Source organism: Lolium rigidum, chromosome 1, assembly GCF_022539505.1.
Source record: "Lolium rigidum isolate FL_2022 chromosome 1, APGP_CSIRO_Lrig_0.1, whole genome shotgun sequence".
Lineage (NCBI taxonomy): Eukaryota > Viridiplantae > Streptophyta > Magnoliopsida > Poales > Poaceae > Lolium > Lolium rigidum.
Window position 1 is genome coordinate 299,395,932 of NC_061508.1, and position 26,133 is coordinate 299,422,064.

At 46.4% G+C, this 26,133-nt stretch overlaps 1 pseudogene; it reads left to right on the forward strand.

The window, feature by feature from the left end:
• The first annotated feature begins 8,655 nt into the window (after window positions 1–8,655).
• LOC124660672 lies at window positions 8,656–25,829 on the forward strand (annotated as a pseudogene).
• The last annotated feature ends 304 nt before the right edge of the window (window positions 25,830–26,133 follow it).

Below are 26,133 nucleotides of genomic sequence, written 5' to 3' on the forward strand. Positions count from 1 at the left end.
TCGTCGAACGCGTCGAGGTTTTTAGGTCAGGGGCTTTATATAGGCGAAGAGGCGGCGCAGGAGGGCTTCTGGGGGGCCCACACTATAGGGGGGCGCGGCCCCCCCTGGCCGCGCCGGGGTGTGGTTTGGTGGCCCTCGTGCCCCTCCCCGGTGGCTCTCGGGTGTTCGGATGCTTCCGGTGAAAATAGGAACCCGGGCGTTGATTTCGTCCGATTCCGAGAATATTTCGTTACTAGGATTTCGAAACCAAAAACAGCGAGAAAACAGAACCGGCACTTCGGCATCTTGTTAATAGGTTAGTTCCGGAAAATGCACGAATATGACATAAAGTGTGCATAAAACATGTAGATAACATCAATAATGTGGCATGGAACATAAGAAATTATCGATACGTCGGAGACGTATCAGCATCCCCAAGCTTAGTTTCGCTCGTCCGAGCGAGTAAAACGATAACAAAGATAATTTCGGAGTGACATGCCATCATAAACTTGATCATACTATTTGTAAAGCATATGTAGTGAATGCAGCAATCAAAACAATGTATATGACATGAGTAAACAAGTGAATCATATAGCAAAGACTTTTCATGAATAGCACTTCAAGACAAGCATCAATAAGTCTTGCATAAGAGTTAACTCATAAAGCAATAATTCAAAGTAAAGGCATTGAAGCAACACAAAAGAAGATTAAGTTTCAGCGGTTGCTTTCAACTTATAACATGTATATCTCATGGATATTGTCAACATAGAGTAATATAATAAGTGCAATAAGCAAGTATGTAGGAATCAATGCACAGTTCACACAAGTGTTTGCTTCTTGAGGTGGAGAGAAATAGGTGAACTGACTCAACATTGAAAGTAAAAGAATGGTCCTTCAAAGAGGAAAGCATCGATTGCTATATTTGTGCTAGAGCTTTTATTTTGAAAACATAAAGAGAGCATAAAAATAAAGTTTTGAGAGGTGTATGTTGTTGTCAACGAATGGTAGCGGGTACTCTAACCCCCTTGCCGGACAAACCTTCAAAGAGCGGCTCCCATTTTATTTTATTTTTGGGTGGCACTCCTTCCAACCTTTCTTTCACAAACCATGGCTAACCGAATCCTCGGGTGCCCGCCAACAATCTCATACCATGAAGGAGTGCCTTTTTATTTTAGTTTTATTATGATGACACTCCTCCCAACCTTTGCTTACACAAGCCATGGCTAACCGAATCCTTCGGGTGCCGTCCAACAATCACATACCATGGAGGAGTGTCTATTTTTGTTAATTAATTTGGGACTGGGAATCCCATTGCCAGCTCTTTTTGCAAAATTATTGGATAAGCGGATGAAGCCACTAGTCCATTGGTGAAAGTTGCCCAACAAGATTGAAAGATAAACACCACATACTTCCTCATGAGCTATAAAACATTGACACAAATCAGAGGTGATAAATTTTGAATTGTTTAAAGGTAGCACTCAAGCAATTTACTTTGGAATGGCAGGAAATACCATGTAGTAGGTAGGTATGGTGGACACAAATGGCATAGTGGTTGGCTCAAGTATTTTGGATGCATGAGAAGTATTCCCTCTCGATACAAGGTTTAGGCTAGCAAGGCTTATTTGAAACAAACACAAGGATGAACCGGTGCAGCAAAACTCACATAAAAGACATATTGAAAACATTATAAGACTCTACACCGTCTTCCTTGTTGTTCAAACTCAATACTAGAAATTATCTAGACTTTAGAGAAACCAATTATGCAAACCAAATTTTAGCATGCTCGATGTATTTCTTCATTAATGGGTGCAAAGCATATGATGCAAGAGCTTAAACATGAGCACAACAATTGCCAAGTATCACATTACCCAAGACATTATAGCAATTACTACATGTATCATTTTCCAATTCCAACCATATAACAATTTAACGAAGAAGAAACTTCGCCATGAATACTATGAGTAGAAACTAAGGACATACTTGTCCATATGCTACAGCGGAGCGTGTCTCTCTCCCACACAAGCATGATGTAATCCAATTTATTCAAACACAAACAAAAATAAAAGCATACAGACGCTCCAAGTAAAGCTCATAAGATGTGACCGAATAAAAATATAGTTTCAAGAGAAGGAACCTGATAATGTTGTTGATGAAGAAGGGGATGCCTTGGGCATCCCCAAGCTTAGACGCTTGAGTCTTCTTAGAATATGCATGGGTGAACCACCGGGGCATCCCCAAGCTTAGAGCTTTCACTCTTCTTGATCATAGTATATCATCCTCCTCTCTTGACCCTTGAAAACTTCCTTCACACCAAACTTCTCATAAACTTCATTAGAGGGGTTAGTACATAATCAAAAACTCACATGTTCAGAGGTGACACAATCATTCTTAACACTTCTGGACATTGCTCAAAGCTACTGGAAGGTAATGGAACAAAGAAATCCACCCAACACAGCGAAAGAAGCAATGCGAAATAAAAGGCAGAATCTGTTAAAACAGAACAGTCCGTAAAGACGAATTTCTAATAAATACTTCCGTTGCTCAGATCAGAAAACTCAAAACTAATGAAAGTTGCGTACATATCTGAGGAACACGCACGTAAATTGGCATATTTTTCTGATTTTTCTACAGAGAGAAAATCCCAGATTCGTGACAGATAGAAATCTGTTTCTGCGCAGAAATCCAAATCTAGTATCAACCTTCGATTAGAGGCTTCACTTGGCACAACAAAACACAAAACTAAGATAAGGAGAGGTTGCTACAGTAGTAAACAACTTCCAAGACACAAATATAAAACAAAGTACTGTAGCAAAATAACACATGGGTTATCTCCCAAGAAGTTCTTTTCTTTATAGCCATTAAGATGGGCTCAGCAGTTTTAATGATGCACTCGCAAGAAATAGTAGTTGAAGCAAAAGAGAGCATCAAGAGGCAAGTATGAAACAAATTTAAGTCTAACATGCTTCCTATGCATAGGAATCTTGTAAATAAACAAGTTCATGAAGAGCAAAGTAACAAGCATAGGAAGATAGAACAAGTATAGCTTCAAAAATTTCAGCACATAGAGAGGTGTTTTAGTTACATGAAAATTTCTACAACCATATTTTCCTCTCTCATAATAACTTTCAGTAGCATCATGAGCAAACTCAACAATATAACCATCACATAAAGCATTCTTATCATGAGTCTCATGCATAAAATTATTACTACTCCCAACATAAGCATAATTAATTTTATTAGTTGTAGTGGGAGCAAATTCAACAAAGTAGCTATCATTATTATTCTCATCAAGTGTAGGAGGCATAGTATAATCACAACAAAATTTACTCTCCATAGTAGGTGGCAACAAAAGACTACTATCATTATAATCATCATAAATAGGAGGCAAAGTATCATCAAAGAAAATTTTCTCCTCAATGCTTGGGGGACTAAAAAGATCATGAAAATCAGCTTCCCCAAGCTTAGAACTTTCTATATTATTATCAACAATGGTGTTCAAAGCGTTCATACTAATATTACTACCAGCATGCAAATAAGATTCCATAGGTTTTTTAATTTTCGCATCAAACAATCCATGTTTTAAATCAGGAAATAGAAATAGAAGCTCATTCTTGTCCATTATGCCAAACTAGTGTAAACAAGAAACAAAAAGATGCAATTGCAGGATCTAAAGGAAATAGCTTTGAGTACTTACGATGCGCCGGGAAATAGATTAGTAGCCGAGATCCGGAGTGTGAGTACCTTTTACCTTTCCTCCCCGGCAACGGCGCCAGAAAATAGCTTGATGTCTACGTTCCCCCTCCATTCCTGTAGACAGTGTTGGGCCTCCAAGAGCAGAGGTTTGTAGAACAGCAGCAAGTTTTCCCTTAAGTGGATCACCCAAGGTTTATCGAACTCAGGGAGGAAGAGGTCAAAGATATCCCTCTCATGCAACCCCGCAACCACAAAGCAAGAAGTCTCTTGTGTCCCCAACACACCTAATAGGTGCACTAGTTCGGCGAAGAGATAGTGAAATACAGGTGGTATAAATAAGTATGAGCAGTAGCAACGGTGCCGGAAAATAGCTTGTCGGCGTGTAGTTGATGTTGGTAGTATTGCAGCAGTAGTAACGCAAGTAAAAACGAGTAAACAAGCAGCGATAGCGTATTTAGGAACAAGGCCTAGGGATTACACTTTCACTAGTGGACACTCTCAACATTGGTCACATAACAGTAATAGATAAATGCATACTCTACACTTTTGTTGGATGATGAACACATTGCGTAGGATTACACGAACCCTCAATGCCGGAGTTAACAAGCTCCACAATAATGCTCATATTTTAGTAACCTTTAGTGTAAGATAGATCAAAAGACTAAACCAAGTACTAACATAGCATGCACCCTGTCACCTTCATGCATATGTAGGAGGAATAGATCACATCAATATTATCATAGCAATAGTTAACTTCGCAATCTACAAGAGATCATGATCATAGCATAAACCAAGTACTAACACGGTGCACACACTGTCACCTTTACACACGTGCAGGAGGAATAAAACTACTTTAATAACATTGCTAGAGTAGCACATAGATAGTAGTGATACAAAACTCATATGAATCTCAATCATGTAAAGCAGCTCATGAGATTATTCTATTGAGGTACATGGGAGAGAGATGAACCACAGAGCTACCGGTACAGCCCCGAGCCTCGATGGAGAACTACTCCCTCCTCATGGGAGCAACGAGCGGTGATGAAGATGGCGGTGGAGATGGCAGCGGTGTTGATGGAGAAGCCTTCCGGGGCACCTTCCCCGCTCCGGCAGGCGTGCCGGGAACGGAGACTCCTATCCCCCGGATCTTGGCGTTGCGATGGCGGCGGCTCTGGAAGGTTTCTGTGGGTTTCGTCGAACGCGTCGAGGTTTTTAGGTCAGGGGCTTTATATAGGCGAAGAAGCGGCGCAGGAGGGCTTCTGGGGGGCCCACACTATAGGGGGCGCGGCCCCCCTGGCCGCGCCGGGGTGTGGTTTGGTGGGCCTGTGCCCCGTCCCTGGTGGCTCTCGGGTGTTCTGGATGCTTCCGGTGAAAATAGGAACCTGGGCGTTGATTTCGTCCGATTCCGAGAATATTTCGTTACTAGGATTTTTGAAACCAAAAACAGCAGAAAACATGAACTGGCACTTCGGCATCTTGTTAATAGGTTAGTTCCAGAAATTGCACGAATATGACATAAAGTGTGCATAAAACATGTAGATAACATCAATAATGTGGCATGGAACATAAGAAATTATCGATACATCAGAGACGTATCAAAGATCCGCCAACGCCAAAAGGCGATGATGAGGCACATGCAACTCCCGGTCTCCGAGGGCTCCGAGGACAACATCACTCCTCCCAGTGAGTGGAAGTCAAAGCTCGTTTGGTCAAGCTCCGAGGAATCCATCCCCGAGCCACCTCATGGCAAGGGCCTTGCCCAAGATGAAGAGGACGATGATGAAGATAATGAAGAGGAGGAAGATGTCGAGGATGAGGGTGATGAGAACGATGATGATGATGACGAGGAGGATGACGACGACGAGTAATTCCCTTGGGATGTTAGTATGCTCCTTCTCCCTTTTTGGTGTCTCTATGCCAAAGGGGGAGAAGTTGATCTATTAGGACGGGAATTTGCATGGGGATGCCAAGGGCTTGGTGGCTTCGTTTTGTTTTGGTTCTTTCGGCCTTGGCATCAAACCTTTCCCCTAGTTATTCGGAACTTTATTCGCATGTGTGATTGCTACTCTATTCATGGATCTCCCGATCCCCCGGTTTGTATTAAGACTTAATCGTTCGTAGCTTAATGGTCTTCACTATTTATCCTTGATTGGCTACATCAATCCTATGGAGGCTTTTATTATTATGAGTTTGGGTTTTCTCTCAAGGCAAAGGTATGAAAAGTTTCACCCAAACTCTCCTATATGCACTTATACTTGCCTCCATAGTGTGCTTGTGCTATATGATCTTGTCATATGTTCTTCTTAGAACTTATGCTTGGTTTGTAGAATCTAGGGGGAGTTTCTCTCTAGGATGTGTGCATTTGTATACAAATGCATATTCTAAATATGCACACATCTAGGGGGAGCTTCGTCTACTCTTACAAACCATATACCTTATCATAATATCCTATGAATTATTGCAAATTCGTGTGTTGTCATCAAACACCAAAAAGGGGAGATTGTAAGAGCAAGATCTATGACCCTTGTTTTGTGTGTTTGATAACAACACTCGAACAATTCTAACCGTGCACAAAGATTATCTTTGATGGATTTGTAGGTGTACGGTGCCCTCGCTGAACACACTATGATCGGAAGACTGAAGCATAGATCTTAGGTTTTCTGGTTTTGTGTGTGTGTCGTGAGGTAACATGGTAGGAGAGGAAAAGAGGAAAAAGCTGTTTTAGCCATAGCGGTACTACCGGTACCAGCAGCAGTAGTACCGCTACCCTACATGTACCACCCAAGATACCGCTCTGAGGATTGCATATGGAAATGTCCCACAGAACCCGTTACGGTACCTTTACGGTACCATGAGCTGTAGTACCGCTTGAGAGCGGTAGTACCGCCCATGGTACCGCTCAAGTACCGTAACGCGTTACGGTCATACCGCTGTGGTACCGCTTCGAGTCTAGTAAGCTCTGGACCCTGTTGCGGTACCTCGAGCGGTACCGCAAGCGGTAGTACCGCAGTGTGTCCACGTGGACAAGTTCAGTGGGGATTCGAACTCAGAGCGGTAGTACCGCTTCCAGAAGCGGTAGTACCGCTTAGGCAAAAACAACAGGTAACGGTTGGATTTGGAGGGACCTATATAAAGGCCCCTTCTTCTCCAGCTCGCCCTAGCTCTTCTCTCTCTCTTTCTCTCCTCCATTGTTGCTGAGCTCAAAATTGAGGGGATCTCCTCATCCACCCAACCAATCTTGCTCATACTTTGAGAGGTGGTGGAGGAGACCCCGATCTATCATTCTACCGAGAGAAAGTTCATCAATTCGTGGTAGTCCTTAGTGGATCTTGGTGTTAGGGTTCCTTGGTGGAAGAGCTTCTTGGTGGAGCACTGGAAGAGCTTCTTGGTGGAGCACTGGAAGAGCTTCTTGGTGGAGCATTGGAAGGGTTCCTTTGGTGGAGCATTGGAGATGGGTTCCTATGGTGGAGCATTGGAGATGTGCAGCTATGGAGTCTAGCTTGGTGATGTACTAGCTCCATAGGGTGTTGGGAGCATCCTTGTGTGTGGAGCTCGCCCCAAGCTTGTGAAGGAATCACCGCCTCGACCGGTGCCTTAGTGGAAGAGGGAGAGCACCTCCGTGGAGCTCTCTCGAGGAAGAAGGTGAGGCCTTCCTTCGTGGTGTGGCCGTCTAGTCTCTTGTGTGAGACTAGCACCTCCTCAACGCAGACGTACTTCCTGTTGTGGAAGGAACTGTGGTAAACAAACCTCGCCTCGCCTCCGCGCCCTCCGGTTGTCTCGCTCCTTACTCTCACACTCTTGTTGTTTCCTTTACTTGTTGCACATGCCCTAGCATCATTGTAGGAACACCGCTATTGCTAAAGTTATCACCTTTACCTTCCGTTGCGCTAAAATTGAAAAAGGTTAAAACTTGTCGTAGCGCCATTCACCCCCCCCCCCCCTCTTGTTCGCTATGATCCAGTCAGCCTTAGTACAAGATAACAATCGAACTCCTCCGATCTCATCCACCGTCCAGGGCGTTGGCCTTTGTCCCCTCTTCCTTCGCTTGCCGGTCCGGCAGCGGCACGAGGGAGGGTGGGACCTTGTTCCTCTGTTCTGAACTAGTAGTTAGGATTATATTTTGTCAGTTGTGGTACATCGTTGGGGTGGTGGGAGCGGCATGCGAGCTAATATATCTGCCTCAACTCTACTCCCACACCGACAACAGTCTTCTCACCGTTGGGGTGGTGGGAGCGTCTCGGAGTTGATTGCGACGTGTGTTGATCGGTCGTTCAGATCGGTAGCTTGGTCTTCTCGCTGTTCTTCAGATCTGGCGAGATCAGCTTCTCGGTATGTCGCTGGCATTCGCTGTTATCCCCGACGATGTTGGCGGCCAGGGCAAGGTGGTTGTTCTGGAGCGAATATGTTGGTCCGGAGGTGGTGGATATGTCGTTCTCTGACTTCGTCGATTTGTGGCGGGTATCTTGGTCCAAGACATCAAGGGGACATATCGGTCGACGCGCCACAACGACATGTACCTCGCTGCTTGCAGCAGGCCTATTCACCGACTCACATAACCTCGTTAGTGATGGATCTTTTTGGATCTAGCAATGGTGGAGGCTTGGCGTCTCTTCTTGTGTCCGTCTTGGTGACGCTGGAGTTAGATGGTGGCCATCGGCTACGGTGGTTGCTGAAAACTGTAGGAATCGTTTTGTATTTCTCAACCTATTGGGATTTTGTAATCAGTGGAGCAATATAATTCCATGGAAACTTCGGCAATCAGCACATGCATCACTGCTGCTTGCATCAAGACTATAGTAGCCCTCATGTGACCTCTCATTAACGTGCAGTTTAGTAAACCACCGGGCGGGCAACATGGAAGGGACAACAAAGAAAGAAGCGAGTTCTGAGCTGATAGTACAGGAACTCGCCGGCGTTCTACCTGCACACTATGTCATGCCGCCTCAGGACCACCCGTCCGCCGTCGCAGCCGCTGCACCAATACCTGTCATCGACCTTGGCCGCCTGTCTGGGGCCCAACGCAGATGGCCAAGAGGCGGCAAAACTCCGGTCGGCGCCGGAGACATGGGGCTTTTTCAAGGTGACCTTTCTTTCACAATCAGAAAAAAAAAAGACACATGTGCTTCGTTAGCCCTTAATTTTCTTTTTCTTTGACACATGTGTAGTTATGTGGTGTTTTTCTTCTAAAAAAAATACCAACACACGTACACTGTTCTTACAAGGATTAGATATATATACACTAGTACACCTCGGTGAAGGTCCACTCGAGGAAAACACTCTCTCCCTCTCTCGTTGCTCCCATGGGCGATCAGAGGGAACCCTAGCCGTCACCTGCCTAGGCCCTCTCCTTTTGTTCCTCCCCCTCTCCGGCTCCACCGGATGGTGTCGCCGGGCAAGGCCCGAGCGCTGGCTACGGCAGGGACACCTCTCCCCCTCACGCGGATGACTTGACGCGGGCATGTGTCACCGGAGAGGGAGGCGCGTTTGGAGAGGGGCGTGGCGGCGAGGTTGTCTCGGTGGCGGCATGGTGGCTTCGCGGTGCGAAGACATGTCTATGGTGGGGGCGGTGGCGCTGCTCCCTGGCGACCACCAAGTCCAGCTGCATGCGGGCGACGCGGGCTTGGCCCTGATTGTGGAGGCGTGGCACGGTTGGTGGCAGCGGCGATGACAGAGGTTGCTGGTGCAAGCAAGGGTGGTTGCGGAGGCTGCTAGCGACGCGGTGTGGAAGGGGTAGCGGGGGCCAGATCTGGGCCCGATATGGGCCAGTCTAGGCCCGATCTGGGCATGATCTAGGGTCTATGGGCTTCGGCCGGTGTCGCGTTTTGGTGACACCTCGTGGCGCTGGCGGGAGGCTAGGTGGCAAAAGCCCCCATCTCTATCTGCTACCCTCCCGGAGGGCCTGATTTGGGCTAGGAGAGCCTAGGTCTCGCCGTGCTAGGTGAGGCTTGTGGATGGTGCGGAGGTGTCGCGTCCATCTTGCTTGTCACCTTCGCATTCGCCAACACCTCTTGTTAATGTTGTGGCCCTAGCTGTAGTGGTGCTTGTCAGCATCGGGTTCAAGCTGGGATGCCGAGGTGGCAGCCATGTAAGGTGGATTGCACGGTCGGCTCTCCGACGAGCGACTTTGCGATGGTGGTGGTTCGTCTATTTGGCTGTGTGGGTGGCGAATAGCAGGCGGTGGGGGACCTTGGGGTCGTTGGTGTTTCGGTAGTGGAGGCTCCCGGAGCGTGTCCTGAAGGTTTGGTTTGTTGACGTCAGGTTGATCATGGTAACCTAGTGTGCTGTGGTTGTGATTTCGGATGAAAATCCAGCGCTTCGGAGCCCGCGGTGACAGCACCCGCGGGTGTCACGTCCCTCTTGAGGGCCTCGTGGTGGTCACCTCCCCCTGCAAGGGCTCCACGTGAAAACACTTGACCGTGAGTCTCGAAGATGGCGGCGCTTAGCGTTTATACCCTCTTGTGGGCGTTGTTATGGAGCTAAGGTTACCCTCGGCCCCGGCTCTTCATCATCGGCAGGCAAGTTCAGATCCTATCTTGAAGCCCTTTGGTGCCGGTGTGGGGTGGTATCACCGCCACTCTATCTTTTACACTTCACTGGGTTGCCACCATGCCCGTCCTTGCTGTCCGCTGGAAGGATCGGCGCTCCACGGACCGGAGCGAGAGGACATGTTGTTCTCTTTGGTGATGGCTTGGTGGGTGTGGTGCGGCCATGTCCGGTTGTTTCACAAGGAGTTTTAGTGTCACCTCTAGTAAGTTTCGAGGGTGCTTGTTGCGAGCTGTAGCTACTTCTTCTTTTTTTATCTTTACTTTGCTTTTTATAAGAGGTTTCTCGTTATTCTATATCAGTTTGACCATGTGCTTTATTTATAAAGCGGGCAAAAAATGAGCAAGATAAATATGCAAGTATTCGTGTTGATCGTTGGAGCAGATTTACCTGTACCATCATGTGGCTTCCTTAGTTCAGTGAGCCATCCTGACGCTGAATAGTCCAAAGTAAATCATTTTAAGTTGTCCTAAAGCATGATATTACCTGCATTGTGAACAGAGATTATTGATATCCTATGATTTTGCAACCATTTATGGCACGCCTACAACCACTGGTGGAAAAACAGGCTTCCGGGAAGCCCCATAAGTCGCGACGGTAAAGGAACCGCGACTAATGGGGTCTTTAGTCGCGGTTCGTGTGGCGAACCGTGACCAAAGGCCTGGGCCCAGGGCGCTCGGTGGCCAGCCGGTGCACGTGGGGGGTCTTTAGTCGCGGTTGGCCAGGCCAACCGCGACTAAAGTGCCCGAAGGCCTTTAGTCGCGGTTGGCCAGGCCAACCGGGACTAAAGCCCCTCCCCTATATATACCCACCCAGCAGCCAACACTTAGCCATTTGGTGCCATTCTCTTCACAAGCTTCACAAGTGGGTGTTAGGTTTGCTTTTGGTTCCTCTTATGCACATAAGGTGTTTGATGAAATGCCCCAAGAGCATGAAACAAACATGATATGAAGTGTTGGAGCCACACTTGAGCTTTCTCATTTATTTTTTCCTCCTCGATCGCGGTTAGCAACTTGAACCTTTGATGTGTCGTTGATAAAATGTGCATGTGTGTGTAGTTCATTGTTTAATTTATATTGTTTGTAGCTAGTTAGTTTAACAAATGCATGATGGTTAATTATATATTTTATATTATAATAATGCAGATGAATCAACAATGGATGTACGGTAACCGACTCTCCGGCGAGTTCAGTGCGGGTTTGAAAGATTTCCTCGTAGTGGCTAATGCGAACAAGCGAGGGGTTTTGTTATCTGTCCATGTGTTAAATGTAAGAATCGGAATGGTTACTCTTCCTCAAGAGATGTTCACATGCACCTGCTTCGGCACGGTTTCATGCCAAGCTATAATTGTTGGACCAAGCATGGAGAAAGAGGGGTTATAATGGAAGAAGATGAAGAAGGGGATGATTTCATCGATGAAAGCTATCTTGCTCATTTCGGTGATACTTTCATGGAGGATGCTGAAGGTGAAGGGGAAGGTGAAGGGGAAGGTGAAGAAGAGGCACGTGATGATGATCCCGTTGATGATCTTGGTCGGACCATTGCTGATGCACGGAGACGCTGCGAAACTGAAAAAGAGAGGGAGAATTTGGATCGCATGTTAGAGGATCACAGGAAGGCGCTGTACCCCGGATGCGATGATGGTCTGAAAAAGCTGGGCTGCACACTTGGATTTGCTGAGATGGAAGGCACAGGCAGGTGTAGCTGACTCGGCATTTGAAAACTTGCTGAAAATGTTGAAGAATATGTTTCCAAAGAATAACGAGTTGCCCGCCACTACGTACGAAGCAAAGAAGGTTGTCTGCCCTCTAGGTTTAGAGGTTACGAAGATACATGCATGCATCAACGGTCGCATCCTCTACCGCGGTGAATACGAGAATTTGAATGAATGCCCGGTATGCACTGCATTGCGTTATAAGATCGAGGCGATGACCACTGGTGACGATGTTGAGGGCCGAAACCCAGGAAGAGGGTTCCCGCCAAGGTGATGTGGTATGCTCCTATAATACCACGGTTGAAACGTCCGTTCGGGAACAAAGAGCATGCCAAGTTGTTGCGATGGCACAAAGATGACCGTAAGTCGGACGGGGAGTTGAGACACCCCGCGAGATGGAACGCAATGGAGAAAGATCGACGAGAGAGTTCAAAGATTTTGCAGGCGACGCAAGGAACATAAGATTTGGTCTAAGTACGGATGGCATGAATCCTTTTGGCGAGCGAGCTCCAGCCATAGTACCTGGCCCGTGACTCTATGCATCTACAACCTTCCTCCTTGGTTGTGCATGAAGCGGAAGTTCATTATGATGCCGGTGCTCATCCAAGGTCCGAAGCAACCCGGCAACGACATCGATGTGTACCTAAGGCCATTAGTTGATGAACTTTTACAGCTGTGGGGCAGACCTGGTGTCCGTGTGTGGGATGAGCACAAAGAAGAGGAATTTGACCTACGAGCGTTGCTTTTCGTAACCATCAACGATTGGCCTGCTCTTAGTAACCTTTCGGGACTGTCAAATAAGGGATACAATGCATGCACGCACCGCTTACATGAGACTGAAAGTGTACATTTGCCAAATTGTAAGAAGAACGTGTACCTTGGGCATCGTCGATTTCTTCCGAAAGGTCATCCGAGTAAGAAAGAAAGGCAAGCATTACAACGGCAAGGCGGATCACCGGCCAAAGCCTGCGGAACACTGCTGGTGCTGAGGTATTTGATATGGTCAAGGGTTTGAAAGTCATCTTTGGAAAGGGTCCTGGCGGACAATCGGTTCCGAAGGGAGCCGACGGACACGTAGCCATGTGGAAGAAGAAATCTATATTCGGGAGCTAGAATATTGGAAAGTCCTAGAAGTCCGCTCTGCAATCGACGTGATGCACGTTACGAAGAATATTTGCGTGAACATCCTAAGCTTCTTGGGCGTGTATGGGAAGTCAAATGATACAAAGGAAGCACGGCAGGACCAGCAAAGTTTGAAAGACCACGATGACCGAGCATCCGGAACGGTTTCAAGGTCGTGCCGGCTACGCTCGACCAAAGAAGAGAAGGTCATCTTTTTTGAATGCTCGAGCGGTATGAAGGTCCCGTCGAGATTCTCGTCCAATATAAAGGGAATAATAAACATGGCGGAGAAAAAGTTCCAAAACCTGAAGTCTCACGATCGCCACATGATTATGACGCAATTGCTTCCGATTGCTTTGAGGGGCTCCTGCCGGGAAAATGTTCGAGTAGCCATTGTGAAGCTATGTGCATTCCTCAATGCAATCTCTCGGAAGGTAATCAATCCGGAAGTTCTACCACGGTTACGAACGATGTGATCCAATGTCTTGTCGGTTTCGAGTTGGTGTTCCCGCCATCCTTCTTCAATATTATGACGCACCTCCTGGTTCACCTAGTCGATGAGATTTCCATTCTCGGTCCTGTATTTCTACACAATATGTTCCCCTTCGAGAGGTTCATGGGAGTATTAAAGAAATATGTTCGTAACCGTGCTAGGCCGGAAGGAAGCATCGCCAAGGGCTATGGAAATGAGGAGGTAATTGAGTTTTGTGTTGACTTTGTTCCCGACCTTAAGCCGATTGGTCTTCCTCAATCGCGGCACGAGGGGAGACTAAGTGGAAAAGGCACGATCGGAAGGAAATCAATGATATGTATGGACGGCCATTCTCGATCGAAGCACACCACACGAGTTCGACCAATTCCAGCTTGGTGGCTCCGTACTTTGAGAAACACAAGAATATTTTACGCTCGGACAACCACCGGGAAGCCTGAATCCTGGATTAGGAAGGCCCACATGGAGACTTTCGGCGGTTGGTTGAGAAAACATTTAATGAGTGACAATAAGGTTGTAGATCAGTCTGTACATGTTGGCCAAGACACCATCTTCGACTATAACGACTTTCCAAGGGTACGAGATAAATGGGAATACATTTTACACGATCGCCCAAGATAAAAAGAGCACCAACCAAAACAGTGGTGTCCGCTTTGATGCAGCAACCGAGAATGGGCAAAAGGTCACATATTATGGTTACATAGAGGAGATATGGGAACTTGACTATGGACCCTCCTTTAGGGTCCCTTTGTTCCGGTGCAAATGGTTCAAGCTAACGGGAGGTGGGGTAAAGGTGGACCAGCAATACGGAATGACAATGGTGGATTTCAACAATCTTGGTTACCTTGACGAACCATTCGTCCTAGCGAAAGATGTCGCTCAGGTTTTCTATGTGAAGGACATGAGTAGCAAACCGAGGAAACGGAAAGATAAGAAAACGATCGAGTACATCATGCGATGATCCAAAGCGCCACATTGTTCTTTCAGGGAAAAGAAACATCGTGGGAGTGGAGGACAAGACGGACATGTCGAGAAGATTATAATATGTTTGCTGAAATTCCGCCCTTCAAAGTGAACACCGACCCAAGCATTAAGTTAAATGATGAGGATGCTCCATGGATACGGCACAATCGTAAGCAAGCGGGGACACAAGGGAAGAAATGATGTGTAATAATTTATTGTACCAAACTTTGTTGAATGAATCATGTGAATTATATTACCCGTGATGTGTTTGGTGTCCATTTTCGAATGATTCAATTGACTCGAGATAGCACCGATGATACATGAAATTTGGAGTGACTAAGTCATACTCCCGCATACATGAAATTTGGAGTGACTAAGTCATACTCCCGCATATAGGAAATTTGGAGTGACTAAGTCATACTCCCGCATACATGAAATTTGGAGTGATTTAGTCATACTCTTGACTAGGCCTATAATATGCATACTCGTAGTCTTCATAGCCGCCGCCGTTGTACTGGTAGTCGTCGCCTTCTAAGTTGCCGGCGTCGTCGTCGCTGCTGTCGTCGTTGTCGTCGGGCGGCGCTCGTGGCTCGAACTGAGGGTAGCGCAGGCGGGGGATATCGCCGGCCGTGATGTAGTCCATGACGCTCTGCAGAGTCCGGCCGTACCACCATAGCCGACGGCCGGCCTCGTGGAAGTTTCCGGGAGGCGGACCGTCCTCCTCATACCCGGCGAGCGCCCTCTCACGCCGATTGATGAAGAAGGCGTCCCAAGTATGCTGGTTATCGGGATGCCGGCGGGGATTCATCCGCTGCTCCGGCGTGAGGTCGAGGTAGTAGTGGTTCGTGATGGCCGCCCGGCGCGCGGTACCTCGAGGGACGGGAGGGACCGGCACGCCGCCGGCGCTAAGCTCCGACCCGGCAGGGACGCGGTAGCCCGGAGGGCAAGGGTAGTTCGAGGCGCAAAGCTCCTCCACCTGCTGGTAGGTTAGAGTGGGTGCGGTGGAAGCCATGAGAGAGTGACGAGAGATTGTAGAGATGATAATGCTGGCCAAGCCGGGCTACCTATATGTAGTGACAAATGGCGGGAAAAATGGGAGCGGGAAGACAGGAGGCGGGAAGAAAGAGGCGGGGAGAAAGTGGCGGGAAGAAATTGGCGGGAAAAAATTGGCGGGAAGAAAGAGGCCGGAAGAAATTGGCGGGAAACAATTGGCGGGAAGAAAGAGGCGGGAAGACAGGGAAGAAATGGCGGGAAGACGAGGAGGGAAGAGGGGGTCGGCGGAAAGAGGCGGGAAGAAATGAATTAGTTTTATTTTCCTGAATTTTTTCATACATTATTTGTATTTTTAACATTTAGAAATGAATTAGTTTTAATTTTCTGAATTTTTTGATATAATATTTGTATTTCTAAGATTTTGAATTGAATTAGTTTTATTTTTCTGAATTTATTGATATATTATATGTATTTTTCAGATTTTGAAATGAATTAGTTTTATTTTTCTTAATTTTTTGATATATTATTTGTATTTTTAACATATTGAAATGAATTAGTTTTATTTTCCTGAATTTTTTCATACATTATTTGTATTTTTAACATTTAGAAATGAATCAGTTTTAATTTTCTGAATTTTTTGATATAATATTTGTATTTTTAAGTTTTTGAATTGAATTAGTTTTATTTTTCTGAATTTATTGATATATTATATGTATTTTTCAGATTTTGAAATGAATTAGTTTTATTTTTCTTTACTTTTTGATATATTATTTGTAATTTGAAAAAGAAAAGTAATTCAAAAAAGAAAAGTAATTTGAAAAAGAAAAGTAATTTGAAAAAATACCTTTAGTCGCGGTTGGCCTCGCCAACCGCGACTAAAGGGTAATTTTCCGCGGGAACCGAAAACCCGGCGAAAATACCCTTTAGTCGCGGTTGGTGTGGCCAACCGCGACTAAAGGGGCACCTTTAGTCGCGGTTGGCCTCGCCAACCGCGACTAAAGGGGGGTCCCTTTATATACGCGCGGGCGCGAATGGCCGCACCATTCTTCTTCTTCGCCGATCTGAGAACCGGCCGCCTCGTCGTCGCCGCCGCCGCCTCGTCGTCGCGCCCTCGTCGTCGTCGCCGTCGCCGCCTCGTCGTCGCCGCCTCGTCGCCGTGCACCGCCCGTAAGAACCGGCCGCCCCAAATCCGCCGCGCGCGCCCATGCGCGTGCCGTCGCGCGCGCCGGCCGCCTCGCCGTCGCCGCCGATCAGAGAGAGAAGGGCGCCGCCGGCCAGTACACGGAGCGAAGGGGCGCCGCGCGCCGCCGGCCAGAGAGAGGCGGACGCGCCGCCGCCGCCCTTTTTCCACCAGTGAGGGGCGACGCGCGCGCGGTGAGGAGAGAGAGAGAGAGGGAGAGAGGAGAGGGCCCAGCCCGGCCGGTTTTTTTTTCTTTTTTTTAGGTTTTTGTGTTTTTTTTTTGTGTTTTTTAATTTTAACTAGTTAATTAGTTTAACAAAATTGGTAAATTAACAAAAAAAAGTAAAACTTGATAATTAACAAAAAAAAGTAAAACTTGATGTATCCGGCCGCCCCAATCCCCCGCACGCCCTCTTCAACCTCTTGCGCCGTCGTGCGCCGCGCCTCCCAACCTCCGGCGTCGCCTAGAGCCAGCTCTCTCCAACCTTCTTCGATGGCGCCATCACGCCTCCGGTCTGGCCGAGCTCCTGTGCCAGCACGTTCGTCCGCCATGCCTCCTAATTCCCCACCGCCGGCCGGTTACCATGCCCTTCGAGCTTCCTTACCTCCCGCCACGCGCAATGGATCTGCGCCTCCCTTGCCGGGAGTTTTCTCGGTCGTCCAGCGCAGCTCCCTCACCTCGCATATGTATACGGAGGTTACCTTTCGCCACCGACCCCGCGTGTATACGGAGGGGGCGGCGAGGCCCTCGCCGCCCCCTCCGTATACGCGCGGGGTATTTTTTTGTCACCGCCACCGCCCTTTCGCCACCGCCACCGCCACCGTCTAATACGCGTCCCCCCTCTCACCTCCCTCGCCGCCCTCTCTCTTATATGTAGAAGAGATGTGATAATGCTGGCATATACACAATTAATTAATTTGTTTTTACTACATGTTTTCAGGACTGACATATGGCGGACGATAGAGCTGACCCGATTCTGGCCAACTATGATCCGGACGCTGAAGATCATATGTTCGGCATCATAAAAGGCGATATTCTATATGTGCCGACCGGACAAGAAGAAGATGATATCTCTTCTTATCTGAACCTTGACGGTGAAGATGAAGGGCGCCGTCAGCAAGATGATGCCGAAGGAACGTCGATAAACGACGATCTTGAATTGGAAGTAGCAACCACCTCCGGCGCCGAGGTATATATATACATATTGAGCTAGCGTCTGGTGATACAAACTAACTGATTTGAATAAATGTGTGTGTACTAACGCGCGCGACTCTCTTTCTTATTTTAGCCCTCGGCCGGATCGCCGAAAAAATCGAGTACGTCGTCAAAGCGTGGCGCAACCAAGACGATGAAACCAAACGAAACATGCACCATCGATGTTGTCGAGGAAGCAACCGGCGAGCCGCTGGAGCCCAGCAAGAACGCCACCAAGTTTATCAGCCAATGCGGAGCCGTTGTTAGAGACAACGTCTCGATCACCGTCCGGGAGTGGAATGAGCCAAAGAAGGCGCGTCTTGGTTTCACTTTTGTCGCTAAGAGAACAAAAAAGATTGCTTCAACAAGCTTATGGAACATTTCGTTCTACCTCCGGAATACCGCAAATACGATGAGGAGGGTAACAAGATTCAGGAAAACAAGGAGAGGTGCAAGCTAGTCAAACAGTTCGCTCTTTCTAAGATGGCCAACGCATTCCGGAAATACAAGCAAAATATAGCCCATGACTTTGTGAAACTGCAACATGATTGGCCAGAATTTGTGAAGCAAAAGAAATCGGAGCAGTTCCTTGAAATGTCGGAAAAAAATAAGAAGAATGCGGCCAAGAAGGAGTACAATCATATTATGGGGCCAGGAGGGTATCGCTTTTGGCAGCCTAGGTGGGAGAAGATGGAGAGCGAGCTGAGGGCGCGAGGAATCCGTCCGAGTACGGAGGGATGGGACCCAAGGGCCAAAAGCTGGTGGTACGGGCATGGGGGATCGCTGAACCCGGAGACAGGGAGTGTGTTTATCAGGGCAAAATAATTACACCCACCCAAAAGCTTATTGAGGCAATGAGGGATGCTCAAGAGGAGAGGATCAAGTTCAACGGAGAGAACGACGCCCGACAAAAGCCCTCGGGAATCCCGAACACGGAGGACGTGTACGAGGCATGGGGCCCATTCCGTGGAAAGTAGGGTTCCCCGTAACGATGACCCGTACGGTTACAGAAGCCGTAAGAGAAAGATGGATCGGGATGGAGATGTTGTGGCGAAGTTGGTAACGGAAATGGATGTATTGAAGAAAACCGTGAATGTACTAGTCGCCGAAAGAGATGCAGCTCAGGCGCAGCATGAAGATCATCCAATGGATCTCGGAAGCCAGCAGCGGAGAAGAAGCAGCGTGGCTTCCACGGAGGCCTCACCGGCTGGTGCACCGACGATAGAAATTCCTGCACCGGAGCCTCTGGTGGTCGAAATTACTGCACCGGAGCCTCCTCGCTACCCCGTGGACGATATAAAGGAGATGAAAGCATGTCATCTGTATTATCCTATCGGGAACATGTCCATGAAGGTAGCCATCGGCAGTGCTTTGCCACCTGGAGCACTCCACCACAACAACCCCATTCAAGATGGCTATGCTCGTGTCACGGTGGAGGAGATAGTCCAAGGGTTTGAGGACCTGGACATTGACATTGCTACACCTGAAGGGGTGAAAAGACTTGGAGATGTCAAGCGCCAGTTCATTCTATGGCAGAAGAAATTTATCAAGTTTCCAGGCGAGGCGCCAACAAGTCCACCCCCGTACGGTGGTGGTGGTGGCGGTGGCGGTGGCGGTGGCGGTGGCGGTGGCGGTGACGGTGGCGGTGGCGGCGGTGGTGGTGGTGCTTCACCTACACCTCGTTCACGTCAGCCGACGCCGCCCCCCAATTCACCTCCGGCGGGTAAGCAGACGCCGCCCCCAGTCCTCGTCCGGCGGGTGATCAGCAGACACCGCCCCCCAATCCACCTCCGGCGAAGAAGCAGAAGCAGTCCTGGGTTATTAACCCGGACCCTTATGTACCTAGAACCACAAAGATACCAGAGCCATCACTGAAGCCTCTCCCCACAAGGCCTTGGGAACGTACTGCCGAGGAAGTCGACGCGGCCGCGGCTGCTGATTTGGAGAAATGGAAGGCGGCCTGCAAGAAGAAAATAGAGCCCGAGCCCAAGCCAGTATATTCTGATGAGCAAAAGAAGTGGGCTAAGTCATTTTTGACCACACCGTCCCAAGCCGCGAAGAATCTGCCTGACGACTATGCACGTGAACTTCGCAGGCAGGCACTCATGTTCAAGGAGAAAACGGAATTAGAAAGTAAAAAAAGCGGGAAACGAGTTGCCCAGCTCGGGGAACAAAGTAAACAATCGATTGCCCCGCTTATAGTGAAAGCCGCCGGTCCGGATGACCCCGATATCATAGCAGCTGCGGCAGCACAGGGATTGACCGTAACGAGTGCCGGAGAACAAGCGGCCGACTTAGGTATCACTCTTCGTGCACTCGTTAGGCCTTGATGAGGCGCCAATGAAGGACGTAGTATTTACATATGTGAAGAATGGCCCTCTCGTCGAGCCTCGCGCAGAAGAGGATCTACCTCGACAAATGAAAGGTCTCGCTAAATTGGTACAAGGGTTACATAAAACATAAAAACGCCAAAGACTATATCTATGCGGAAGTTAGACATGAGCATCACTTCAAACATTACTATGTGCAAATTCATCTGAGTGAATTGTTCCAGCTGTTCAATCTGCGCGACCTCGACAAATCTATCATCAGTTGCTACGTTCTGTAAGTGATTTATTAATTTCTACCCCATCTCGTTCATTGCCTGCATACTTGTCCTAACTATCTTGTTGTGTACGCTATTATGCAGAATGAAGAAGCGGGAAATGCGAATAAGGAACATCCATGATGTTGGGTTCATTGACCCACAAATCGTTAATTTATATGTGTTAGAACACCACCCCGCCGACGTGGAGGATGACCTGTGGCGGTTTATTAGAAAACAGCAACAGAAAAGTGATATTCTATTTCCTTACCATTTTGGGTGAGTGTTTCTGTCTTGAGCACATTCTCTTTTGTTTACTCCATGCATGGTATGTGGCTAATCGATGAGTTATGCATGACTGTGCATGTATCGTGTCCGCAGGTTCCACTGGATTCTTATGGTAATTAAAGTTCGGACCTCCTCAGTTCTCGTCCACGACTCTCCGAATATGGATCCGGCGCTTTGGGGCGACATGAGAAAAATGATGCAAAAGTAATTATTTTCATTCATTTGCGCTCTATATCGATCGGCCTATTTCGTTCATCATTTCCTAATATCAAGTAACTAATTAATAACTCTCTTGTTTATTTAATTTTCTTTGCCTCGTAGGGTTTGGAGACGGTTCGTAGATACCAAGGTCGGTGAATTCAAAAAGAGCTACATTTTAAAATGGCAGTGCGGACGACTGGGGATATTCAGCCACCGGCGACCAATCTATGTGGATACTATGTTTGTGAGAGGATCCGGAGATACCGCAATGAGCGGGACCGGACGTGTGAGAACAACATCCCGAGGAATAACCTCCGGAAGACGCTTAGTCCAGAAGCTCGCTTCCGACCACTTCAAGAGGAACTAGCTGGATGGTTGGCGAGGGAAGTCATCGATCCTAGAGGAGAACACTATTACGATGACGTAGAACTTTTTATGCACCAGAATTTGTAACTAACTTGTTCAAAATTGTATATGGTCATCCGATATTGAATATATATTGTATATGGTCATCCGATATTGAATATATATTGTATATTCCTCTTGAATTCTTTTTGGTTCTAATTTCAAATTTGTTTGAAATTGTACATTCATATGCATGTATGTATACAGTACCGTAGAATATGTGAAACTCCTTCAAAATTAAAACCCAAAAGAAATAAAACAATACAAATTAAAAAGAAACCAGATTTAGGGGGAGGGGGCTAAAACCCTAAACCTCGCGGAGGCCTTTAGTCGCGGTTGGCCAGAAGAACCGCGACTAAAGGTCCTCCGCCCTGGCGCTCGCCTGCGGCCCACGTGGACGGGCCTTTAGTCGCGGTTCGTAAGGAACCGCGACTAAAAGGGGGGCCTTTAGTCGCGCTACTTTGGTCGCGGTTGGGCCACCGTGACTAATGGCAGTTGCCAACCGCGACCAAAGCCCTTTTTTCCACCAGTGAACCTCGAGCTCTTACTATTAACCATTTACACCACAGCTAATTCTTCCTTGGTATAACCTTGGCGTTCAGACACTCTGACGGTGCGATGATGAATGTGTCTGGAGACTTCTTGTGAAAACTAATCGAAGAAATCTTGGAATCAGTTTCATTAGAAAACTTTGAATCATGAATCTAGTTCCTGGGAATTCCATTATAATAACTAATTTAAACAAAAAAATCATGATATAAATTCTATAGAATTTCTTGGAAATACAACCAGCTTTTCTCATGGTAATATAATATTTTTCTAAGATAAAAATAGGTTGAGTGGAAAATTTATAATTGCACAACACCAATCTAATTAGCAAAATAAGGATGTTTAAAGGAGACACCATGTTAATCCAAATGTACTTAAATTATTTGATTCGTTGATCCTAATTATGACAGTTAAGATTTAATGTTAGAAAAGTTACGTACACTATAGTTATGTACAACCTGTCACGTAGGTTGATTTAACCCTGCCGGAAGTCACTTGTAGGAGCTGGTCTCACGGAACTAACCAGTCAGGTCGTGAAAAGAATAGCTGTGATCTGCTAAAAAGGAAATAAACTGTTTGCTGACTACTTGTTTCAACACGACACGAGGTGCAACCTGCATGTACGCTGATCCCTTCAACATATAAGGAAAATCAAGAACCAGCTGATTCGTTTCCATACAACGGCCCGTTCAACACAAGGAGAAATAGATCAGGACGTAGATTGTAGATGTGTCCGTTCAACAAAAAGATAACTAAGCATTTGTAGCTAGCTTAGTTAGACTATGATTACATGGCAGATTTGATATAATATATAAGAAGATAGGCATAGTAACCCGGAAAAAAAATTCTTACCCGCAAAAAAATGATAGACATAGTATCTATATGTATATGCTTTTTTTTGTCTGCTTGTATTTTTAACATTTCACCGGAAACCGGTTTTACCAGCTACCACCAATATTATTTTCTACCGGACTAAATTTGTCAGTATTAATGTAATTTTCTCAAATTTAAATATTTGTGGGAAATTTTGAAAGAATTTATGAATTCATTTTGAATATCTCGGATGGAATACCTGCCAGTATTTCCGATATTGCGAAGAAAGGGATATAACGGCGCCTAGCGATATTTTTTCTTGTGTTGAACGGGGCCGTTGTATGGAAACAAATCAGCCGGTTCTTGTTTTTCCTTATATGTTGAATGGACCAGCGTACATGCAGGTTGCACCTCGTGTCGTATTGAAACAAATCGTCAACAAACAGTTTATTTCCTTTTTACCAGATCACGGCTAATCTTTTCATGACCTGACTGCTTAGTTCCATGAGACCAAATCCTACACGTGACTTCCGGCCAGGATAAATCAACCTACATGACAGGTTGTACATAACTATAGTGTACGTAACTTTCTAGCTTTAATCTTAACCGTCATAATTAGGATCAACGAATCAAATAATTTAAGTACATGTGGATTAACATGGTGTTTTCTTTAAACATCGTTATTTTGCTTTTAGTATATATATAATAGATAGATTTATTTTATACTTGGAACCTTTTACTATTTATCTTTTACAACCTAGCTAATTTGACTTAGGTATCTAACCATGGAATTGAGACATCTGTGATGGATGCAATGATGAATGTATCGAGAAAGTTCTTTGGGAAGCCAGCTGAAGAGAAGCAGAAATACACCAGCCTAATGAACGGCGAGCGATTTTGGCTGGAGGGGTACAGAAATGAGCTGGTGAAATCCGACGGCCAGACCCTCAACTGGTCCCACCGTTTATCTCTGCAAATAGCTAGAGCCGGAAGACGCGAGAAGTCTCCACCTTTGGCCCAACCATCCCGAAACTTTCAGGCAAGTAATCTGGTTCTTAGCACCTGAGACATAGCTAGAGCCTAGAGGGAAAATAAATCACTTGCTTCTAATCATCGGACAGCTTGAAGACTGAAATATCTAATTATTTCCATGCATAAATCAAAAAGAACATGGCCTGCTAAAATGACACATTCCTGGAACAATAAATGTGATAAAAATAAGGTTATAAAGATTTAAGAAGGTGGAATATATAGAGCGATAAAATAGCAAAAACAGATCAATAATAACTGGTTCAAATTACAACTTTCTACTCACTCTGGCTGCAAATGTTGATCATTTGGGATATTGGCATGGTGGTCAAGGCGACATGTGCACCATACAATTATCTAAATAAGCGCTGCCTCAAATCAAATATTGCAAGAGAATATTAAATGGCCAACCTAGCTTACTAATTTAATGTTGATGAAAGGTTTTTCTACATGGTCATATTCATAATGTTATACCTGGCCCATTCACAATCAGAAGGAGTATTATTCTGCGGAATATCTATTATTTGAAGTGATCAAGGTGCAGGGTTTAATAGAATTGCGGACTACATGATGTCTACAATCTAATGCATGAAAAGGAATATTAAAAAAGCAGAATATTGAGTTAAAAGCAATAACAATGGTTCAAAATCTTTGAGACAAAATGCTGGTATGTAGCTTAATAAAAACATTGGTTAGGGTCTTCAATATCTTTTTTTTGCGGAAATGGGTCTTCAATATCTGATTGTTGTTCTACCCCACTATTACATAATAGTAGGCGATGTTAAATTCGCGCAAAATTTATTCTAAACATCATGTAACGGTATTCTTTGTAAGATTTTTGAAACTGCTCCTATAAATTGAATAAAGTAATATAAGACATAAGCTATCTTTTATCTAAACATTTATTGATCCTTCCGACAGGGATGTACTAATTGAGTACTCATCAAAAACGAAGGGAATAAGAGATCTTATCTTGAGAGCAATGGCAAATCTTCTAAAGCTTGACGAGAATTACTTCGCTAATAGATTCACCAGCAAGGCCCTGGCACTTGCGAGGTTAGGCTACTACCCTCCCTGTCCAAGACACGACCTTGTTTTGGGCTTCAAGCCTCACTGTGATGGTGGTGCACTTTCAATCCTTTTCGTCGAGGAGCACACCCGTGGCTTGCAAGTTCTGAAAGATGGAAAATGGTATGATGTTCTATGCGAGCCTTACACGTTGTTGATCAACATAGCGGAATGCATGGAGGTAGGCACCTACAAGGCTACGAACAGAAGTTACTCTCTCTCTCTCTCTCTCTCTCTCTCTCTCTCATCTGCAAAACTTAGATGAATATCCTTGCCTTGAATCACACTATGCAATTTCTGACGCAGATAATGAGCAATGGTATCTTCAAGAGCCCAACACATAGGGTCCTGACGAATGCGGTCAAAGAGAGGTTCTCGGTAGTTATATTCTATGGCGTGGATGAGGAGACAATGATCGAGCCAGCGCCAGGTTTACTGGATGAGAAGAGACTGGCGAAATACAGGAAAGTGAAGGGCAACGATTACTATGCTAGTGTCTTTGGACATTTCCGCCATGGGAAACAATCAAAGACATCCTCAAAGTTTAACTCCTGTGGTGATAACTGGTTATATGCAGAATGGGAAATACATAGGATATCGTTTGTGAGTGTGGACTATACCTATTACGGTTGTAATGATTGTAATTCTTAAGGCATTTTTTTCGCGTACTATGTCTCTTCCTTATGCAGCAACCAACTTGGAACCGCTCAGCATGCCCGCATCCCGCCAAGGGACCGGCTGGTTCTCCTCGAACAGTCATTGGGCGAGTTCCACCGTCAAGTACTGACGGGTGTGCGGGGTTTTCTTCTTCTTGCCGTGAGAGGACCGGGCCTCGGTGTCGTGCTTCGTCTTGCGGAACGGCCATCCCTTTCCAATGACGATGTCGATGTCGGTTGGATGTAGGCGAGGTGCGGGCAGACTGGCTCTCTTTTAAAGGTCAGACACTGCCTCCAACTGGCGGGACGTCCAAGCGCCGCCTACGCCAACACCGACACGCGTGGAGGCGGGACCGCACTTTGACGCGGCTCGAGGAAACGAACCGTCACCGGAGCCATTACTTGCGTGTGGAAGAAGAAACACACGCAGTCACTGCCAGGCAGGCCAAGTGCAAAGAGGTGAAATCGCATTCCCTCGGATAGCCCGATCATTATGCGTTTAGCCCGCTAGATTAGGATCTAAACTTATATTTTATTTTCGCGGATGCAAAGGGTGGCTTGCATCCAGCCGCTAAAGATGCTGTAAGAAACAAGGGGAATCTTGCACACGCGGCTTTCTCCTGACCCTACAATCTGAAGTACAACACGTGCTCCCGGTGTTAGGAAAT